Source organism: Telopea speciosissima, chromosome 10, assembly GCF_018873765.1.
Source record: "Telopea speciosissima isolate NSW1024214 ecotype Mountain lineage chromosome 10, Tspe_v1, whole genome shotgun sequence".
Classification (NCBI taxonomy): Eukaryota; Viridiplantae; Streptophyta; class Magnoliopsida; order Proteales; family Proteaceae; genus Telopea; species Telopea speciosissima.
The window spans coordinates 10,391,512-10,409,744 of NC_057925.1; the positions used below are offsets into that span (position 1 = coordinate 10,391,512).

The window sequence follows — 18,233 nt, forward strand, 5'->3', positions numbered from 1 at the left end:
TTATTTTTTTTCATTCTCAGTAAATTTGATTTACGGATAGATTAAAGAAAAGGAACATTACCAAGCGTGAACTTCATACTCAGACAGCTAGCAAACCTGTTCATAATTATTTATTATGTGCTACACACTGGTCTTACAGTCCTGGTGCCTAACCCCATTATTTTTATTTTTGCAAACTTATTTGCCAAACACACATAGAACAGGTGCAAACATTGATACCGGATTAAGCCATCATCTGCTGGAACTCAGGGAAATCAATCACACCATCGCCGTTGAGGTCGAATGCCTTTATGATGCTCTTGCACTCTTCATTTGACATTTTGAATATCCTCTGCAAATCCTCTGATGTAACGGACCCAGACCTCTTCCCAGCGAACATCTGAAAGCCTCTTTTCAGATCATCATCCCCACCTTCACGCTCCATCAACATTGCAAAATCATCAAAGCTGAGTGTCAAACTGTCGCCGCCTGCCGCAACGAGTTCATTGGTCACAGCTTGAGCCTCCTCAGGTGACATGAACTCCTTTTTGGAGGCAAGGTAGGATCTGAGTTCAGATCCTTCGATTTTCCCATTACCATTAGTATCCAAGTGACGAAATATTTGTTGGAGTTCATCATTTCTTGATTGTTTTTGGGAATGCTGAAGGCGATGGACACTTAGCACGAAGCTCTTGTTGGAAAAGCATTTGGATAATGTTGCCTTGGAAACAACAGCAGTTGCCATTAGAGTAGCTAGCTAGGAACGTCGAGAGTAGTGTTTGTTGCTTCTTGTTGCCTGTTGTTGCTCTTTGCTATGATGGAAACATGCAAAGAAACTTATATAGAGACTTTGATAGGATGGAGGCTTCATAAGTAAAAAAGAAAGAATCAGATTCTAGAGCTTAAAAAGGAGTGGTCTAGGTTAAAAGTTCCTAAATATTTAATTGTTGGAATATTTGCCTAGATAGATATACATTCATCGGAGTGTTGCTTAAAGACAAATCATTTTCAGTGTGAGAAAGAATAAGTATCAAGAGCTTTAAAAAGGAGTGGTTGTTGTAAAAAGTTTCCAAAGGTGACTGCATGGGTTGGGTCCCAGATTTGAATGATGATGAACATTCTTGCATCCACATTCAAAAGTGATACAAATACAAGGTTTAGTTTGTACATCGACTTACAATGGGGTGGAACCTAAAAATACAAGTATTTAAAATCTGTAATTTACAAATAAACAAGCTTTGGGAGGAAATTAACAAAAATAATAACTAATCTAATCTTCTTCTCTACCAAACAAAATTGGACAAAGGAAGTATATGATTCGGTGCCTCTTGGGCGTCAATTTCAAATATGAATAGCCAAACTACATACATGACACAACACGGTTAAGAATACGTGGCGTTGTACTTGTTGGGCATTATAACTTCGGAATATAAAAGAACTAGAAAATTAAATATTAGTTATGCGTATATGTTATATAATACCGAAACACGGATGAAGTTATAACTTGGTGTTTCAATTTATTTATTTTTGTCCATTGGGCTCAAAAGAGACTATTTTTGTCATTTTGTAAGGATATTTTAATTCAATTTTACCCAAAACGGCTTGTATGAGATGAATTTAATGTGATCTAAGACAAACTATTTACCCAAAATTAAGATCATAAGATTATTTTTGTCATTTTGTAAGGATATTGTTGTTTGTTGACACAAACATGACTCGCTTATCATATCATATTCATTAGGGATGAAGGGATTCCAACACAAAACAAAGATGTCCTGACATCACCCATTGCGACATCTAGTTGCCCCGATACCTGAGAGATTCTTAATATACCAATATCTTTTTCATGTGAATGCATATGTGAGTGGATATGGATAGTGATTGGGCCACCCTAGGAGGGTATTTATGAACCCAAAGGGGAAGTGAATTATTCCATTTCCTTGACTGCTAGCCTTATAGCAGGAGCGTTCCTACTCCAACTGTAGCAGCAAAGTTTTTAACTGCTCCTAGATGTTTTGTTCTCATACCCCGTTATTATAATTTTGATCATAATACTCTTTAAATCTTTGTTTTTTTTTGGTACTAACATAAAATTCTTTAAATCACAACGTTAGAATATTACTGCAGTTTAATAGAGGTCTTTCTATACCACCTCTAATAAATGTTGGGGTCTTTACTCGTTATTGTTTTTTTTTTTTTTAATCCAAATATTATCTGGAACCCGGGGAAGCCCCTAAAATTCTTATTAGAAAATCTCATTAAAAACAAGTTACAAGGGGGGATATGACCCGCCTTACCACAACCCAAAGATACAAAATTATAGCTCTCGCAACTCCACAACAACCTAATCCAAAAGCCCAAAATGGTAAAACCAAACCATCAACTAGAAATGGAAGACCGGTAAACCAGCCTTATCTTCTCTAATAATGTGGGAGAGGTCAGAAGGAAGCTTCCCATGTGCCTGGAATAAAGTACTAAGTTTTAATTCCCAGGCCCAATTAGCCAGAAAATCAGCCGTGCAATTGCTCTTTCTATAGGAAAAATACACTTTCGCTTCCAGGCTATCGATCAATTGAATGACTTCATGTTACCAATACCAGCATTTCCATAATAGGCAGGATCTCGTAGAGATAAACTGAACAATAGTTTTTGAGTCCGAATTAACATGGCAATTAGTGTGGCCCATGTTAGCACACATGCTCTTTACTCGTTATTGTAATTTTCTAATTTTTGTTATAAAAATCTTTAAATAGTAGCATTAAAATATTATCACAACTATATGTTGACATTTAGTTTCAGCTTTTTATACCGCTGACCGGTGCTCAATATCCACCATTATTATTTATTTTTATAAAACATAATTTTATATTTAATTTTAGGGCAATATGTCTCGGACATGCCATACTTGGTCAAAATATTAACCTTCCCCTGATGTTAAGCACAGTTAGCACCCAAAGTTGAAATGTCCATTTTACCTTCGTAGTTATTTAAGTAAAAAAGGATAAATAACACCTAGGATACCTAACCTTTTGACATTTGTAACATAGGTACCCCTTCTTCCTCTACTTCTTCTTCTTCTTTTTCCTGCAACACCAACGTCCCCCTACTTGCTGCAGCCCAACAGTTTAACAGAGCGACCACCAGTTTGTCAGCATCAACCACCAACGCAGTGATGAGAAACACCGATTACGTGTTCCAATCATCAACAATGATGAACCATGTTTAGCCCATCCGCTTTATTTGATGGGGATTTCATGAATTCTTCTGAGTTACAGACTAGAGAGAGAGAGAGAGAGAGAGAGAGAGAGTAGGGAATCACATTCATTGTCTTTTCATTAATCAGTCTCACAGGGTGCAACCACACACCACTATGAGGAAACTCTCAAGCTTAAAAATATACAAGTCCAAGTTATCTGCAAAATATGTTCAAGGGTTTAGGGTCAATATCATTGTAACAGAGGAACCCACCAATACATCACAATGACAAAAAAAAAAGGGGGGGGGGGGGGGGAAGGGAAATCTCTATGTGTAATGTCAAAGATGGCTGATGAGTTTGATTCCTCCTCCTATTCTCAGCAAATTTGAGTTCCAAAATATCAAATTTTGGTAACGGGTTTTGCAAATTTAATGTGCCGCTTCACAAGAATTGTGGTTTGAGGAAGCCCACATTCCCAAAGCCTATTTACTTCTTGCTCATCGTTTTCTTCTTCTCCTCTCCTTTCCAACTCAAATCCATTGTCGACTTGCAACCCAAATCCCTCTCTGCAACTCAAAGACCTCGTTCCATCGTCGTTCTGCAATTCAGACATAAAACCTAAAATGGTTAGATTCAAAATCGATTTAAACTGAAACCTTAACAAATCGCAGTCTTCTTCCTCCGAAGCTCTGAACCATCACAACCGCTCAAAAATCCCCAGTCCTATTCACCGTCGCAGAGAAGAAAGGAGCAATGGAGTTTGAAGCACCGAATTAGCCAAACAAAAAGGGTTTGGGTTGATGGGCCGAACCGGTCGGGTGGGTTTTGGAGGCAAGGTAGGATCTGAGTTCAGATCCTTCGATTTTCCCATTACCATTAGCATCCAAGTGACGAAATATTTGTTGGAGTTCATCATTTCTTGATTGTTTTTTGGAATGCTGAAGGCGATGGACACTTAGCACGAAGCTCTTGTTGGAGAAGCATTTGGATAATGTTGCCTTGAAAACAACAGCAGTTGCCATTAGAGTAGCTAGGAACGTCGAGAGTAGTGTTTGTTGCTTCTTGTTGCCTATTGTTGCTCTTTGCTGTGATGGAAATGAAAGAACATGCAAAGAAACTTATGTAGAGACTTTGATAGGATGGAGGCTTCATAAGTAAAAAAGAAAGAATCAGATTCTAGAGCTTAAAAAAGAGTGGTCTAGATTAAAAGTTTCTAAATATTTAATTGTTGGAATATTTGCCTAGATGAACATTCATCGGAGTGTTGCTTAAAGACAAATAATTTTCAGTGTGAGAAAGAATAAGTATCCAGAGCTTTAAAAAGGACTGGTTGTTGTAAAAAGTTCTTAAATTAGTTATTTTTGTGCATTGGGCTCGAAAGAGACTATTTTTGTCATTTTTTAAGGATATTTTAATTCAATTTTACCCAAAACGGATTGTATGAGATGAATTTAATGTGATCTAAGCCAAACTATTTACCCAAAATTAAGATCATATGGTTATAGTATATAGTCCTTGGGGCTTTTTTCAGACATTGCTGGAAGATCATCGAGAGAGATGTGTGTAGGGCTATTATGAGTTTTTTCCGTGAGGGAATTATCACGAAGGGAGTAAATAATAATTTCATCACCTTAATCCCTAAAATGGATGAAGCTGTTACCTTGGACAAGTTTCGTCCTATCTGCTTGGGGAATTTTCTGTGTAAGTTGATCCCAAAAATTTTAGCCACCAGATTATCGGGGTTCCTGCCTCAGCTTATTTCTGAGGAGCAAGGGGCGTTCCATAAGGGGAAGGTGATTTTTTCCAATATTTGTGCGGTGTTGGAGCTGACAAATATGATGCATGTAAAGTCTTACGGAGGAGGGATGGGTCTCAAACTAGACATCCAAAAAGCTTATGACACAATGGAGTGGGAATTTATGTTTGATGTTATGAGAAAGTTTGGGTTTTGTGCCTCGTGGGTAAATATGATCCATCAGCTCCTTTCTTTGGCCAAGCTTTCAATTTTGTTGAATGGAGGACCGGTGGGTTTCTTTGGGGTTGAGAGGGGGCTCAGGCAAGGAGATCCATTGGCACCTCTGCTATTTATTATAGCGGAAGAAGCATTATGCAGGGGATTCACAAAGTTAAAGGAGGAAAGGAAAATTTCGCTGCTCCCAGGTCCACGAGGGTTAGTGGTTCCCACCCACTTACTATTTGCTGATGATGTTTTCCTGTTTGTTAAAGCAGGTACCCGCTCTGTTCGAAGCCTAAAGAATTTTTTGGAAGAATATCATGAGTACTCGGGGCAGTGTATAAACATTCATAAGAGCAAAATGTTCTTGTGCAATGTAAGTGCTGTTAGGAGGGGGAAGATTAAGGACATTGTTGGTTTTTCAGAGAGCAGTTTCCCTACCAGATATCTAGGGATCGACATTTTTAAAGGAAGGGTCAAGAAGGACGCTATCTCAACGTTGATGGATAAATTCAAGGCTAGATTGGCGGGATGGAAAGGAAAACTTATTTCTATGTCAGGGAGAGTCCAACTGGTCAAGTCCGTGCTGTCTAGCATGCCAATCCATACCTTCTCAGTCTACTGGTGGCCTACTTCTTTAATTATTTTAATGGAAAGATGGATGAGGAATTTTATTTGGTGCGGAGACCTAGATGTTTCTAAAGGAATTACAGTGAGATGGGAGTGGGTATGCAAGCCTTATGAAGAAGGTGGTGGCCTGGGAATCAGGAAATTAAGGGAGGTTAATAAGGCTCTGCTTTGTAAGCTCTGTTGGGGCATTAAGGCTGAGCAGTCCCTTATTAGTAATTTCCTTCGAGCAAGATTTGCTTTTAAGGGTAAATTAAAGCATCAGATCAACTCTTCTTCTTCGATTTGGCTTGGGATTAGGAAGATGTGGGACTTTGTTTCGAATCATGAAGCTTGGGTGGTGGGGGATGGATCGGTTATAGATTTTTGGCATGATCGATGGCTTAATGGGGAAATAATTGCAGAACATCCTGGGCTACAGGGGTGGGAGAATTGGTTAAAAACCTTTCACTCACCACTGGCTAGTTTCATCTCAAATTCAAAGTGGAATTTCCCAGTGGTAGACTCCCCGGTGTTGCAACAGATCATAAACCTAGCCTCTTCCATTCCGCTTCCTACAGTCTTGGCGGAGGGCACAAGAGTCTGGACCTTAACAAAGCAAGGGGATTTCATTGTCAAATCAGCGTGGGAAGGTCTTAGAAGATCTGAAAACTGGATTGCCTGGCATGAAGTGGTATGGGCTTCTTACCTACAACCCCGACATTCAATGCTTGGTTGGCAGCTGATGCAGCAAAAGCTGCCAACTGATGAAACGATTGTTCACAAGGGCGTCCCTTTAGCCTCACGCTGCAATTTATGTTTGAAAGCAACTGAGTCTCAAAAACACATCTTCCTTGAGTGTTCTTTTTCCTTGAAACTGTGGCAGGGGTTCCTATGTTGGTTTCAAAGAACATGGCCAACGAAGGAATCCATGCATGAGTTGATCGTTTGGTGGAAGGAGAAAGCTGGTTCTAGCGCTCTACCCAAGGTATGGCTTGCAGGTTTCATCTTGGTTCCTTATCATAAATGGAATGAAAGAAATAAGAGGCGGTTTGAAGGGAGCTGCAATAGATCAGCCACACTCTTACGGCGGGTGATTTTAGATCTTAGAGTTGCCTCTACACTAATGAAGATCTCTATAAAGTCTATGCAGGATCTGGTTCAAGCTCGTCATATAGGTGCTTCTCTACCAAATGCGCAGGCTAGAATGATCAGGGAAGTACAGTGGAGAAAGCCTGATGAACATTGGATGAAGTTAAACATTGATGGTTGCTCTATAGGGAATCCGGGTAATTCAAGTGCAGCAGGGATCCTACGAAACTGCCAAGGAGAACCAAAGGGAAGCTTTGCTCAGTTCCTACGGTTGTCTACAAATTTTATTGCCGAATTTTCAGCTTTCTTTCTTGGAGTTAAAATGGCCAAGGAGAAAGGCATTCAGAGGCTGTGGATTGAGAGTGATGCACAAGCGGTGGTTACATCCATAAGAAGCAGTAAAATACCATGGTTGTTCAAACAATCTTGGCTGGAGGTTGCTGGATACCTAAAGGATATAAGGTGGACAATAACACATAGTTACAGAGAAGCAAATGCTGTTGCTGATATTCTAGCAAAAAGGTGTGCCTCTACTAATGTCTCCCAACGATGGGAAGAAGCCCCAAACTATGCAAGATTGGAGATAGAGATGGATATTCTTGAAAGGAGCAGGTTTCGGTTCTCATAAAGAGCACCAGATGGACCCTTAGGTTCCTAATGTTAGGATTGGTTTTGTTCGTTTAAAGCCATAGTTAAGAGGCTTTGGTGGTGCCCTGATATTTATATTGGAGATCTCTCCAGTTTTTGTATTTTGTATCTATTTATTAGTTAATATACACATTGTTGACTTCTAGCCAAAAAAAAAATATTGTTGTTTGTTGACACAAACATGACTTGTTTATCATATCATGTTCATTCGGGATGAAGGGCCGGATTCCAACACAACACGAAGATGTCCTGATATGACCCATTGCCACACGTAGTTGCCTTTGTACCTAAGAGATTCTCTTAATATACAATCATTTTCTTGTAAATATGTGAGTGGATAGTGATTGGGTCACCGAAATCATATCAAATGGCACTACAAAATCAATTCTACAAAAGGGTGGTAATTATCACCATTGAGGCGTTGAATAGCAAAAAACCTTTTCCATTTAATTGACGACTATTTTCTTTACCGTCGGAAATCCACCACAAAATGTGTTATAGCTGTTTAATGCAGGACAATTTTCTGAATTTGACCGTCATAGTCGTATTAAGCAGCGAAAACGTTTAACCGCTTCTATTTACAAACTATTAGCAACAATAATTACAGCTGTTGAATAACCTTTGTTATCAGTTCAATATTCCAAACTTACTACAATTTGCGGCGATAAGTATTTACCGCTGCTAAATGAAAGTGCTTTTATTATTACGATAATTTTATTTTTATTAATAAATACTTCCTTTAGTGGCAATTTAGATATACCATTGATGAATAGCATTTTTATTTAAATATTTTCAATTAAAAAAAAACCGTCCTTCCCGCTCTCACATGTGGACAGTTCATGTTCACCCTCTCTCCCATCTTCCCACCAGAAAATTATCCTCTCAGGTTCCCTATCCGGTATAGTTCTCTAGTTCCTCTAATAAGAGAGGGGTGGACCCCACCCGGGCAATGTGTTCGGGCAAGGGATAAGATGGTCATTTTCGCCCCCTATGAGAGGAACCGTACGAACTGTACCGGGCATGCAAGGAACCTGACAGGATAAAGATTCCCACCCCTTGAAGGTTCAATACCACCCACACCTCTCCCAATCCAGCTGAAACCCGCCCCTCTCCCATCTCTGCCACCAACACTGGTCCTGTACCCCCCTTCCGCTACCCCATCAATAGAGGCCCCATTGCCACTAATTTCCTTGCCCCCACCCCTCCCACCCACCCACCCATGCTGGCTCCCTTTCTTTCTTTTGCACCAAGACCCTCAATTAACCCAACCCATTCTTTCCCCTACTCCATGCCCCTCCCTAGTCGTCGTTGCTATGATATGCGACCTAGTACTGTTCAACCCAACCTGTGCCCCTGCCCCACCGGATCAGGATCGTCTACGGCCTGCTGCTCGTAGCACCCATAGCAGCGCCCTAATGAGGCGCGGTGCAATGACCGTGCCTCATTAGGGCGCTGCTATGGCTGCTACGGGCAGGCAGGCCGTAGACGATCTGAATTCACCCCCACACCCCTTCTCACCTCTGCTCCCCTTTTTTTTGCAATAAAAACGGAAAATAAATCCAGAAAATCTAAAGAGAAAATGGACAAATAGATAAGGAAAAGAACACATAGCTGCAAGCTCTTTCCCAGGAAGCAGATGATGGTGATAAGGAGAAGTAGGAGAACAAATAACGTTGCATGGAGAGGCTAGGGGAAAAGGGAGCGGGCTTTTTGGAATTTACAGTATTTATTTTTTTTGCTTTGCTGAATTTCCATTTTGATATTTAGCAGGAGTAAAATACTACAATTGTTAAATATAAATATTCAGCAGCGGTTTAATTTTACCGTTTTTTCTTTTTTACTAAAAGATCATTTATATTAAAGAAAAAAGAATGAAACAAATACTAGCTGAACTGAAACCGATACACCAACAAAAACAAGACATATCCGTATCATTTAATTTGATCCCTCTTTAATATATATATTGAGTGGTAGTACATAAAAACTGCCCCTAGATGTTTTTTTTCTCATACCCCGTTATTATAATTTTTATCATAAAACTCTTTAAATCACAACGACAGAATATTATTGCAGTTTGATAGCAGTCTTTCTATACCACCTCTAAATGTTGTGGTCTTTCCACGTTACTGTATTTTTTTAATTTGGGAAAATTACATTGCCACCCCCTGAGGTTTGTACTAAATACAGAGCAACCCCTATGTGTTTAAATTATACAGCCACATCCCTTGAGTTTTGGTTAGTTATTACAGTCAGCCCCATTCTGTTATATCATTCCCGTTAAGTGGTACTGTATTGGTTATTCATGTCTTAAAATGACTAATATACCCCTATTAGTCATTTTGCAAGGGGGTCCGAAGAATCGTCTCTCTTCCGACAACTCGTCCCAGCAGCTGTCAAGGGAATGGGTGAAGCTCCTCTCCTCCGACCAGTTCCTGTATGATACGATAGATAAAGACCACACTTTCAAATGCTTCTCTGTTTTGGACCCGAAGAAGGTCATGGCTGGTCTCTGTAAGAGCTGCGAGAACGAAGGGCAATGGAGGTACTTCCCTGTTTCTCACTCATTTTCCTGTTTTATGTTCCTTTTTTTTTTACAGAATATTGCTATTCAAATCAAACCCTATTGAGAATGTCAAAATCATTGGAATGGTGTTGTTTTATGTTGCTCGTTGTTAGGACACACATGATTGGGTTGAAATTCCTTAGATTACCTAGTATTGCATGAGACTTAAATAATACATGGGCACCCCAATCGGTTGGGTGATCTCTACAAATCTTTACACTTATTATCACATGTGATAATAGAATATTATACAAAGATAACATTGAATATTTATGGAGAAGAAAAATGAAGAAGAAGAAGAAGATATGACTAGCATCCCAACTAGCCTCGACTAGAGTCCCATCAGCTATTAAAGGTATCCCATCACATAATACTGCATCTCACAAATCTGAATCTCACAGAATAAAGAAAAGGCTCGAGCCAAAATCTAATTAATCAAATTCGTGTACAAGGCTGGACCTTCTTATAAACTTATATAGGAGACTCAAAAACAAACTCAAACACACAATAGGGGAAGGCCTAACCCAATCTTTAACTAATAAGGTAACAATTGACTAAGAAACTAAAATAATGAAGGAATATTACCCAAAACAGGACTGGACTTATAAAATCCTAATCCAGCCTAACTGAAACACGTAATAACAATTAAAATAAAGAAATAATGACACTAACTTAACTAATCTCGTATGCCTAGCCTCCACCCATATTATAGGCCCATCACAAAGAAAACCCATTGGATCAAAGGCCCAACACATACATAACCTAACCCAAAGCTTATTTCTAATAAAATAAGTCCATTTAGGTGATTTTTTTTGGGAGCATTGTCTAGATCTACTATATAGAAAAAAGATTTACAGAACTAGCAAGTATAAATTATATTTTACAATAACAAGTTACGTTGTTCAAAAGATTTACCAAATTCCCAACATCATTTACTCTATTTTTCTTCTTTCTACTTTCTTCTTCTCCTTCCATGGACGATGCCTCGGCAACCACTCCCTCCTCCCTCCTCCCTCCTCCCTCCTCCCTCCCATGCAACCCCGCCCCACCCTCCTCACTGCAATCCCGCCTCGACACTACCACCTCCAGCACTACCACCACCCACCCCCTCCCCCTCCCTTTCCCGCTCTCTCCCCCTTACCCCCCTCCCTTCCCTGCAAACCCGCTCCACCATGCTCCCCTGCCCCTAGCCCGTCCCTCCCCTGCAAACCCACCATAATATTTATTACCACGATCCGGACTGAAACCTTCTACTTTTGTTACAGAAAAAGACAAAATTGATTGAGTTGGTTGTTTAACATGGAATTCTGTTGGGGTCTTTTCACTACTCTTCTCCATTCTCCCAGTGTTAAAAATGCTAGCTGATACTATTGAAAAACTTAAGAGCTCACAGTAATTCCTCAGGTATAAGTGATTTTATTAAGTAGGGCCCTTCGCCTGTTTAAGAGTGGGTCAATCACTACTAAAAGTTACACTTCTTTCTGCTCCGAGAAATTCAAGTTAGTGTGAACTAGCAAGGAGAGCAACTCCGGACTCAACAGTGTAGAAGGGGAAGAAGCATTTTCAATGGCTCTCTGCAATATTATATTAACATGGATTGACAGAGAAAGTTTATCTGCACAAATAAGAAGTGAAACAAGTAAAATAAAATTTTTTTGGGGGTAAAAAACGAGTGAAATAATTCATGAAATAAATTTTCTTTCTTTTCCTTTGTTTTTTTTTTTTCCCCTTACATTAATAAATCATCCACAAAAGAAGATGTGAATGAAAAACGGCTTATAACAATAGAAAATGGAAGTTTTTTATAAGACGGGAGAAACTCTTATCATACTTACCATACTCGGCTGCTCCAAATTAGGATGTAGATTTTATCTTGTGCATATTCATAGGAGATTAGGAGATTCTTTGACCTGTAATCTTATCCTCTGTATCTTTGTAATCTTATCTTTCTCGCTTGTAATTGTTATATATTGATATAGACAATACAATAAAAAAAAGCCAATTTCGGCCAAACATTATTGACTTTATTCACTGAACATGGTATCAGTATTAGGTTGATCCATCTTCCCATGTCTGCTCCACCATGGGAGAACCAACCGCTGCTGCTACTATTCCTTCTCCATTACCAATCACTTCTCCTTACCACTTGCATTCCTCTAATCATCCAAATACCTCCCTTGTTACTCCGGCTCTTGGTGGTAACAATTTCCCTACCTGGCATCGGGCTATGACCATGGCTCTTGAAGCCAAGAACAAATTATCCTTCATTGATGGCACTCTGCCCAGGCTTGCTGCGACATCCGATGATCTTCCCCACTGGATTCGATGCAACAGCATGGTGCGCTCATGGATCGTGCACTCCACCATCCCATCGATCGCCCACAGTATCTTATGGTTTGATTCGGCCAGGGATGCCTGGCTTGATTTACACATTCGGTTCTCTCAGAAGAACGCCCCTTGCATCTTTGAGATTCGACGGGCCATATCCACTCACAGCTAAGGTCTGGACTCCATATCCGCCTATTACACAACACTGAAAGGCTATCACGATGAGTTATCTTCTTATCGTACTTTACCAACCTGTACCTGTGGTTCGATTGCTGCTCCCAATACCATTTCAGATTCTGATTACCTTATGGATTTTTTACAAGGTTGCATGATTCTTATGCGGCTGTTCGTAGCCAAATTCTTTTAATGGATCCTTTGCCTTCTGTTCCCAAGGCTTATTCATTACTGTTACAAGAGGAGCGTCAACGCTCTATTCATTCCGTTGCACCACCTACCATGGATCATGCTGCAATGGCTGCTGGTTCGAAGATAGCATCTTTGTCCACGGCTCCACGAGCCAAATCCCATTATCATTGCACCCATTGCAACCTAGACGGTCATTCTGAATCCAAGTGTTTCAAGAAGCATGGTTACCTCGAAGGCTGGACTCCTCGCAACCCTGCTTCGAAACACATTGGTTCGCGTGGACAGCCCCATGCCCAAGGCTCTCCTCTTGCTGCCGCTGCCACTGCCACTGCCACTGCCATTTCTAATTCGCCTACGTCCTCATCGGCTCCCACGCTCTCCCCGGCCCAGATTCAGCAGCTTTTATCTTTGCTCCTTGCCGGTAACACTCACCCTCTAGCAAATCTCGCAGGTAATTTTTGCTTTCATAGTTCTTTGGGTACTGCTCCATGGATATTAGACTCAGGGGCGACAGATCATATCACTTCAGATTTATCATCTTTTTCTGCTATTATGCCTCACTCTAACCCTGTTCCCATTACCCTACCCGATGGTACCCAATCCCCAGTCACTCATATTGGTTCTGTATTTCTTTCTCCTCTTACCCTTGAAAATGTCCTTTATGTTCCATCTTTTCGTTTCAACCTTTTATCTATTCCCAAACTCACACTTGCTACTCATTGTCACATTATATTTTCTCATGATCTTTGTACCTTGTAGGACCCATGCTCGAAGAAGACTTTTGCGACGGGTAGACGGCTTGGTGATCTCTACTTTTTGGGCCGCCACTCTCATTCACTTGCTGCTGCCACTGATTCTAGTTTTGACCTTTGGCATTGCCGCCTAGGTCACCCTGGTTTATCCCTAACATCTTCTTTAAAGAATTTGGACTCTGATGTTTTTTTTAATAAACAATGTTTATGTCATATTTGCCCTTTGGCGAAACAAACCAGACTGCCTTTTTCAAGTAGTTCCATTTCTACCACTGCTTCTTTTGAAATGCTACATCTTGATGTTTGGGGTCCCTATCGTAACCCCATGTTATCTGGAGCTCGTTTTTTTTTAACAATCATGGATGACTATCCCCGTGGAACTTGGTTATATCTCATGCAATCCAAATCCGAGGTTAATACCCTAATTACATCCATTTTTGCAATGGTTAACACCCAATTTGGGGCAAAAATTAAAATCCTTCGTACTGACAATGGTTCTCAATTTTTTAATGTCCCCACCATCACATTTTTGAGCAACCTAGGGGTTATACACCAATCGAGCTGCGTTTCCACCCCACAACAAAATTGGGTGGTGGAACACAAGCATTGACACCTCCTCAACATTGCCTGCGCCCTGCGTTTCCAGGCTCACTTACCCCGCACTCTTTGGGGTGATTGTGTCCTCACTGCCGCTTACCTTATCAATCAGCTTCCCACACCTGTCCTTAAAGGAAAAACCCCGTATGAAATTCTCTTTGGTCACAAACCCTCTCTCTCTCACTTGCGCATTTTCGGGTGCCTTTGCTTTGCCCGTAATAGCTCCATTCAACACAAATTTGACCAAAGAGCTGTCCCAGGTATTTTTTTGGGTTATCCATTTGGACAAAAAGGGTATCGCATTTATGACCTCGCGACTGCAAAAGTCTTTGTTTCACGTGATGTAGTTTTCCATGAGTCAATTTTTCCCTTTCACAATCACACCACCCCCCCTCCGCCGTGTTACCTCTTCCCCTCCCTGAACCCAAAGATACCACACCACTGGTCTCATCGGGTTCCCCACCAGTTGACCTTCCACCAGTTGACCCACCACCGACCCCTCCATCTGGCCGTCCTCAGCGCACTTGTGTGCCTCCTACCCGCCTTCGTGATTACCAATGTTATCTTACCCGACCATAATCGTCTTCTTTGATTGTGCTACCAGGTACTTCTCATCCCTTACACAATTTTTTACAGTATACTCATTTTTTCGTCAAACTATGTTGCTTTTCTCTCCTCCTTGTCTAATATCACAGAACCTACAACCTTTGCTGAGGCTATGAAGTTGCCTCAATGGCAGGATGCGATGCAAGCTGAAATAAAGGCCCTCTCTGATAATCAGACTTGGTCTCTGGTTCCTTTACCGGCCGAAAAGAAAGTAATTGGTTCAAAATGGGTTTTTAAGATCAAGCGACATTCAGATGGTTCAATTGAACGCTACAAAGCCCATCTGGTCGCCATGGGCTATACCCAGATTGAGGGCCTTGACTACCATGACACATTTGCACCAGTGGCCAAATTAGTAACTATGCACACCCTCCTTGTAGTGGCGGCTGTTAAAGGATGGTTCTTACATCAGATGGATGTACATAATGCATTCCTTCATGGTGACCTACACGAGGATGTATACATGATGCCACCACCTGGATATCGTCATAAGGGGGAGAACCTAGTTTGTAAGCTACAGAAATCACTTTATGGTCTCAAATAGGCATCTCACCAATGGTTTTCCAAATTATCCAGTGCTCTTCTAGCCTATGGTTTCTCTCAGTCACAGGCCGATCATTCATTATTCATTTTGTGGCGCAATAATGCCTTTGTCTCCATCATCCCCTATGTTGACGACATTGTGATAACCGGCTCTGATGCGTCCCTAATTGCGGATGTGAAGGCTTTTCTTGGTCAGCAGTTCCATATCAAGGATCTCGGCCCTTTGAAATATTTTTTGGGCATTGAAGTTGCACGCTCCTTTGCTGGAATATATTTGTCCCAATGTAAGTATGTCCTCGACATATTGGCTGATTGTGGGGTGACGGGGTCTCGTCCCGCTGATACACCAATGGAATAGAATCTTCGTTTAACTGACTCCAATGGTGATCTATTGCCTGATCCTTCCATCTACTGCCGGCTAGTTGGGCGTCTGATCTATCTCACCGTCACACTCCCTGATATTGTCCATACGGTTCATATACTTAGCCAATTCATGCATCAGCCCCGTCAACCTCATTTGGATGCAGCTCATCGTCTGTTACACCATCTCAAGGCCACTCCTGGACAAGGCATTTTTTTCTCCAAGTCTAGTTCACTGGATTTGACAGGCTATTGTGACTCAGATTGGGCCACTTGCCCCATGACTTGCCGATCTATGATGGGTTACTGCATATTCCTTGGCTCTTGTCCAATCTCGTGGAAAACCAAGAAACAAACCACGGTGTCCCGATCCTCTGCCGAGGCTGAATATTGGGCTATGGCTGTTGCGACTTGTGAGCTTATGTGGATCACATTTCTCTTACTTGACCTCAGTCTTGCTCCTATTAAACCGGTGCCACTATATTGTGATAACCAGGCTGCTCTCCACATTGCATCCAACCCGGTCGTCCACGAACAAACTAAACACATCGAAATTGATTGCCATGTTGTTTGTGAGAAGATCCAACAAGGCTTGTTGCAACCATCCAAGGTCGCAAGTTCAGAACAGATTGCTGATTTATTCACCAAATCCCTTGGTCGTGAGCAGTTTCATCTTCTACGTTCCAAGCTGGGCGTTTGTAACCTCCACGCTCCAGCTTGAGGGGGAGTCTTATCATACTTACCATACTCGGCTGCTCCAAATTAGGATGTAGATTTTATCTTGTGCATTATTATAGGATGATTTTATCTTGTGCATATTCATAGGAGATTAGGAGATTCTTTGACCTATAATCTTATCCTCTGTATCTTTGTAATCTTATCTTTCTGTCTTGTAATTGCTATTTATTGATATAGACAATACAATAAAAAAAAGCCAATTTCGTCTAAACATTGTTGACTTTATTCACTTAACAGAAACATCAATTAACTCCTCGAGTCTTCTCCTGGGACTCGAACGGGAATTAGAGGGTGGGAAGGGGAGAATTCAAAAGGCGAATGGAAAGGCTTAGACTCACAGGAAAGCATCACCCCTATGGATCAGCTAGGTAACAATCAAACCTCAAATCTGGGAAAGGTAAACCAAGCGTAGACAATGAGATCTGGGAAAGGGTGGCGATTGTTTGCAGGGGTGGGGGGGGTAGGGAGGAGGGAGTATGAGGAGAGGATGGGGTGGGTGGCGTGGTGGTGCAGGGTTACTGGGGAGGGAGGAGGGAGTGGTTGTGGCTGTGTCATTCGTGGAAGAAGAGAAAGAACAATGTTGGAGGTATTTTAGGTTCTTTTTTAACTTTTTTACTGATATGGGTATTGGGTAAATCTTTTGAAGATTATAGCATGTGATTCTAAAATAGAATTCTCCCTTTTTTTTTGTTTTTGGCATCAATCACATAATACCGAGGTGATCAGATATTTCCTTACGCATAAAATGCTGTCCTAAAGGTTAATATAACATTAAGATCAACAAGCACTTTGGAATAGTTTACCCCCTACAAAATAAAAAGCACTTTGGGATCACTTTATTCCTTAGTGCTGAAGAGCTAAAGTATTGGGGTCTCAGTCCCTCAAGCTGCTTTCTGGGTTGAAAGTTGAAACTTTTTTAACACAAGAACATTGATAAGGATCTAAATAAACCGAACAGAGCCTAAGTCTTAAATGATCCACCTCTACACCAAGATACCAAGAAATACCTTCACCAGTACTTAACCATTGTGAACACACTTTTGTTGGGTTAAATTCTTGGTAGTATGATATAGTTTGACGTTATCAAGAGTGTGTTCAAACTCCTGATTGGATCAGCCAATCCGTCTTGGGATTGGTATTTGGCGATACGAGAAAAAAAGGGGTGAACAGGAATGTAAAACTTGGATCAGTTGGATCACCATGGATCGGTTGGATTGGGAGGGTGATCCACGATGGCCTGTATTGGCCTACAACTAAAAACACAGAAAACACAACCAAGGTTCATGGTTTTCGACTTTTCCCCTCATTTTCGCTGCATATCCTCTCGAACTCCACTATTGGAGTTGTCCTGAGCTTGTCTACGAGAATATTGAGTTCAAAATCTGAAAAGGTTCAAGATTTAGGAGATCTAAGCAAGAAGCAATATGAATTTTGGAGAAGGCTACAGATTAGGGTTTTAAGGGGAGAAAATCCCCTTTCTCCATTTTCTTTTGCATCATTCTTGCATCAAATGAGTAGCTTCGTACTTCCGTGAAGCAAATCCTATTGTAGATTTTCTAGCTAAGCTAGCGGCGAACAGTTGTGTGTCTTCTCCGTGGGTCTCTGAATTCCCTTCCTCGGCCTGGAGCCTTTTATCTGATGATGCTAAGGGTAGGCCTCGATTCAGATTCTACTAGTGGGTTTTTTTTTGTTTCTCTCAGCTGCTTGGCCTTAGGTTGTTTGGGTTTCTTTTGGCTGTTGGCTTTTGGCCTTAGCGTGGTGTTTCTGTATCTGTCTGGGTATGCTTGGACATTAATTTCTTGTATTCTTTTTTTCTCTTTAATATATTCTTGTGATCTTTAGCCAAAAAAATAAGAAATGGATCTATGTTCAGTGAAAATTTAGAGTTTGTTCTGTATTTATATT

General features: G+C 40.9%; 1 long non-coding RNA gene across 1 annotated transcript; it reads right to left on the reverse strand.

The window, feature by feature from the left end:
- Window positions 1–471: 471 nt before the first annotated feature.
- LOC122643980 lies at window positions 472–17,440 on the reverse strand. The gene is made up of 3 exons (XR_006330206.1): window positions 17,430–17,440; window positions 8,963–8,965; window positions 472–620 (listed from the first exon to the last, which is right to left on the reverse strand). It is a non-coding gene; the product is annotated as an uncharacterized LOC122643980 (long non-coding RNA).
- Window positions 17,441–18,233: the final 793 nt, after the last annotated feature.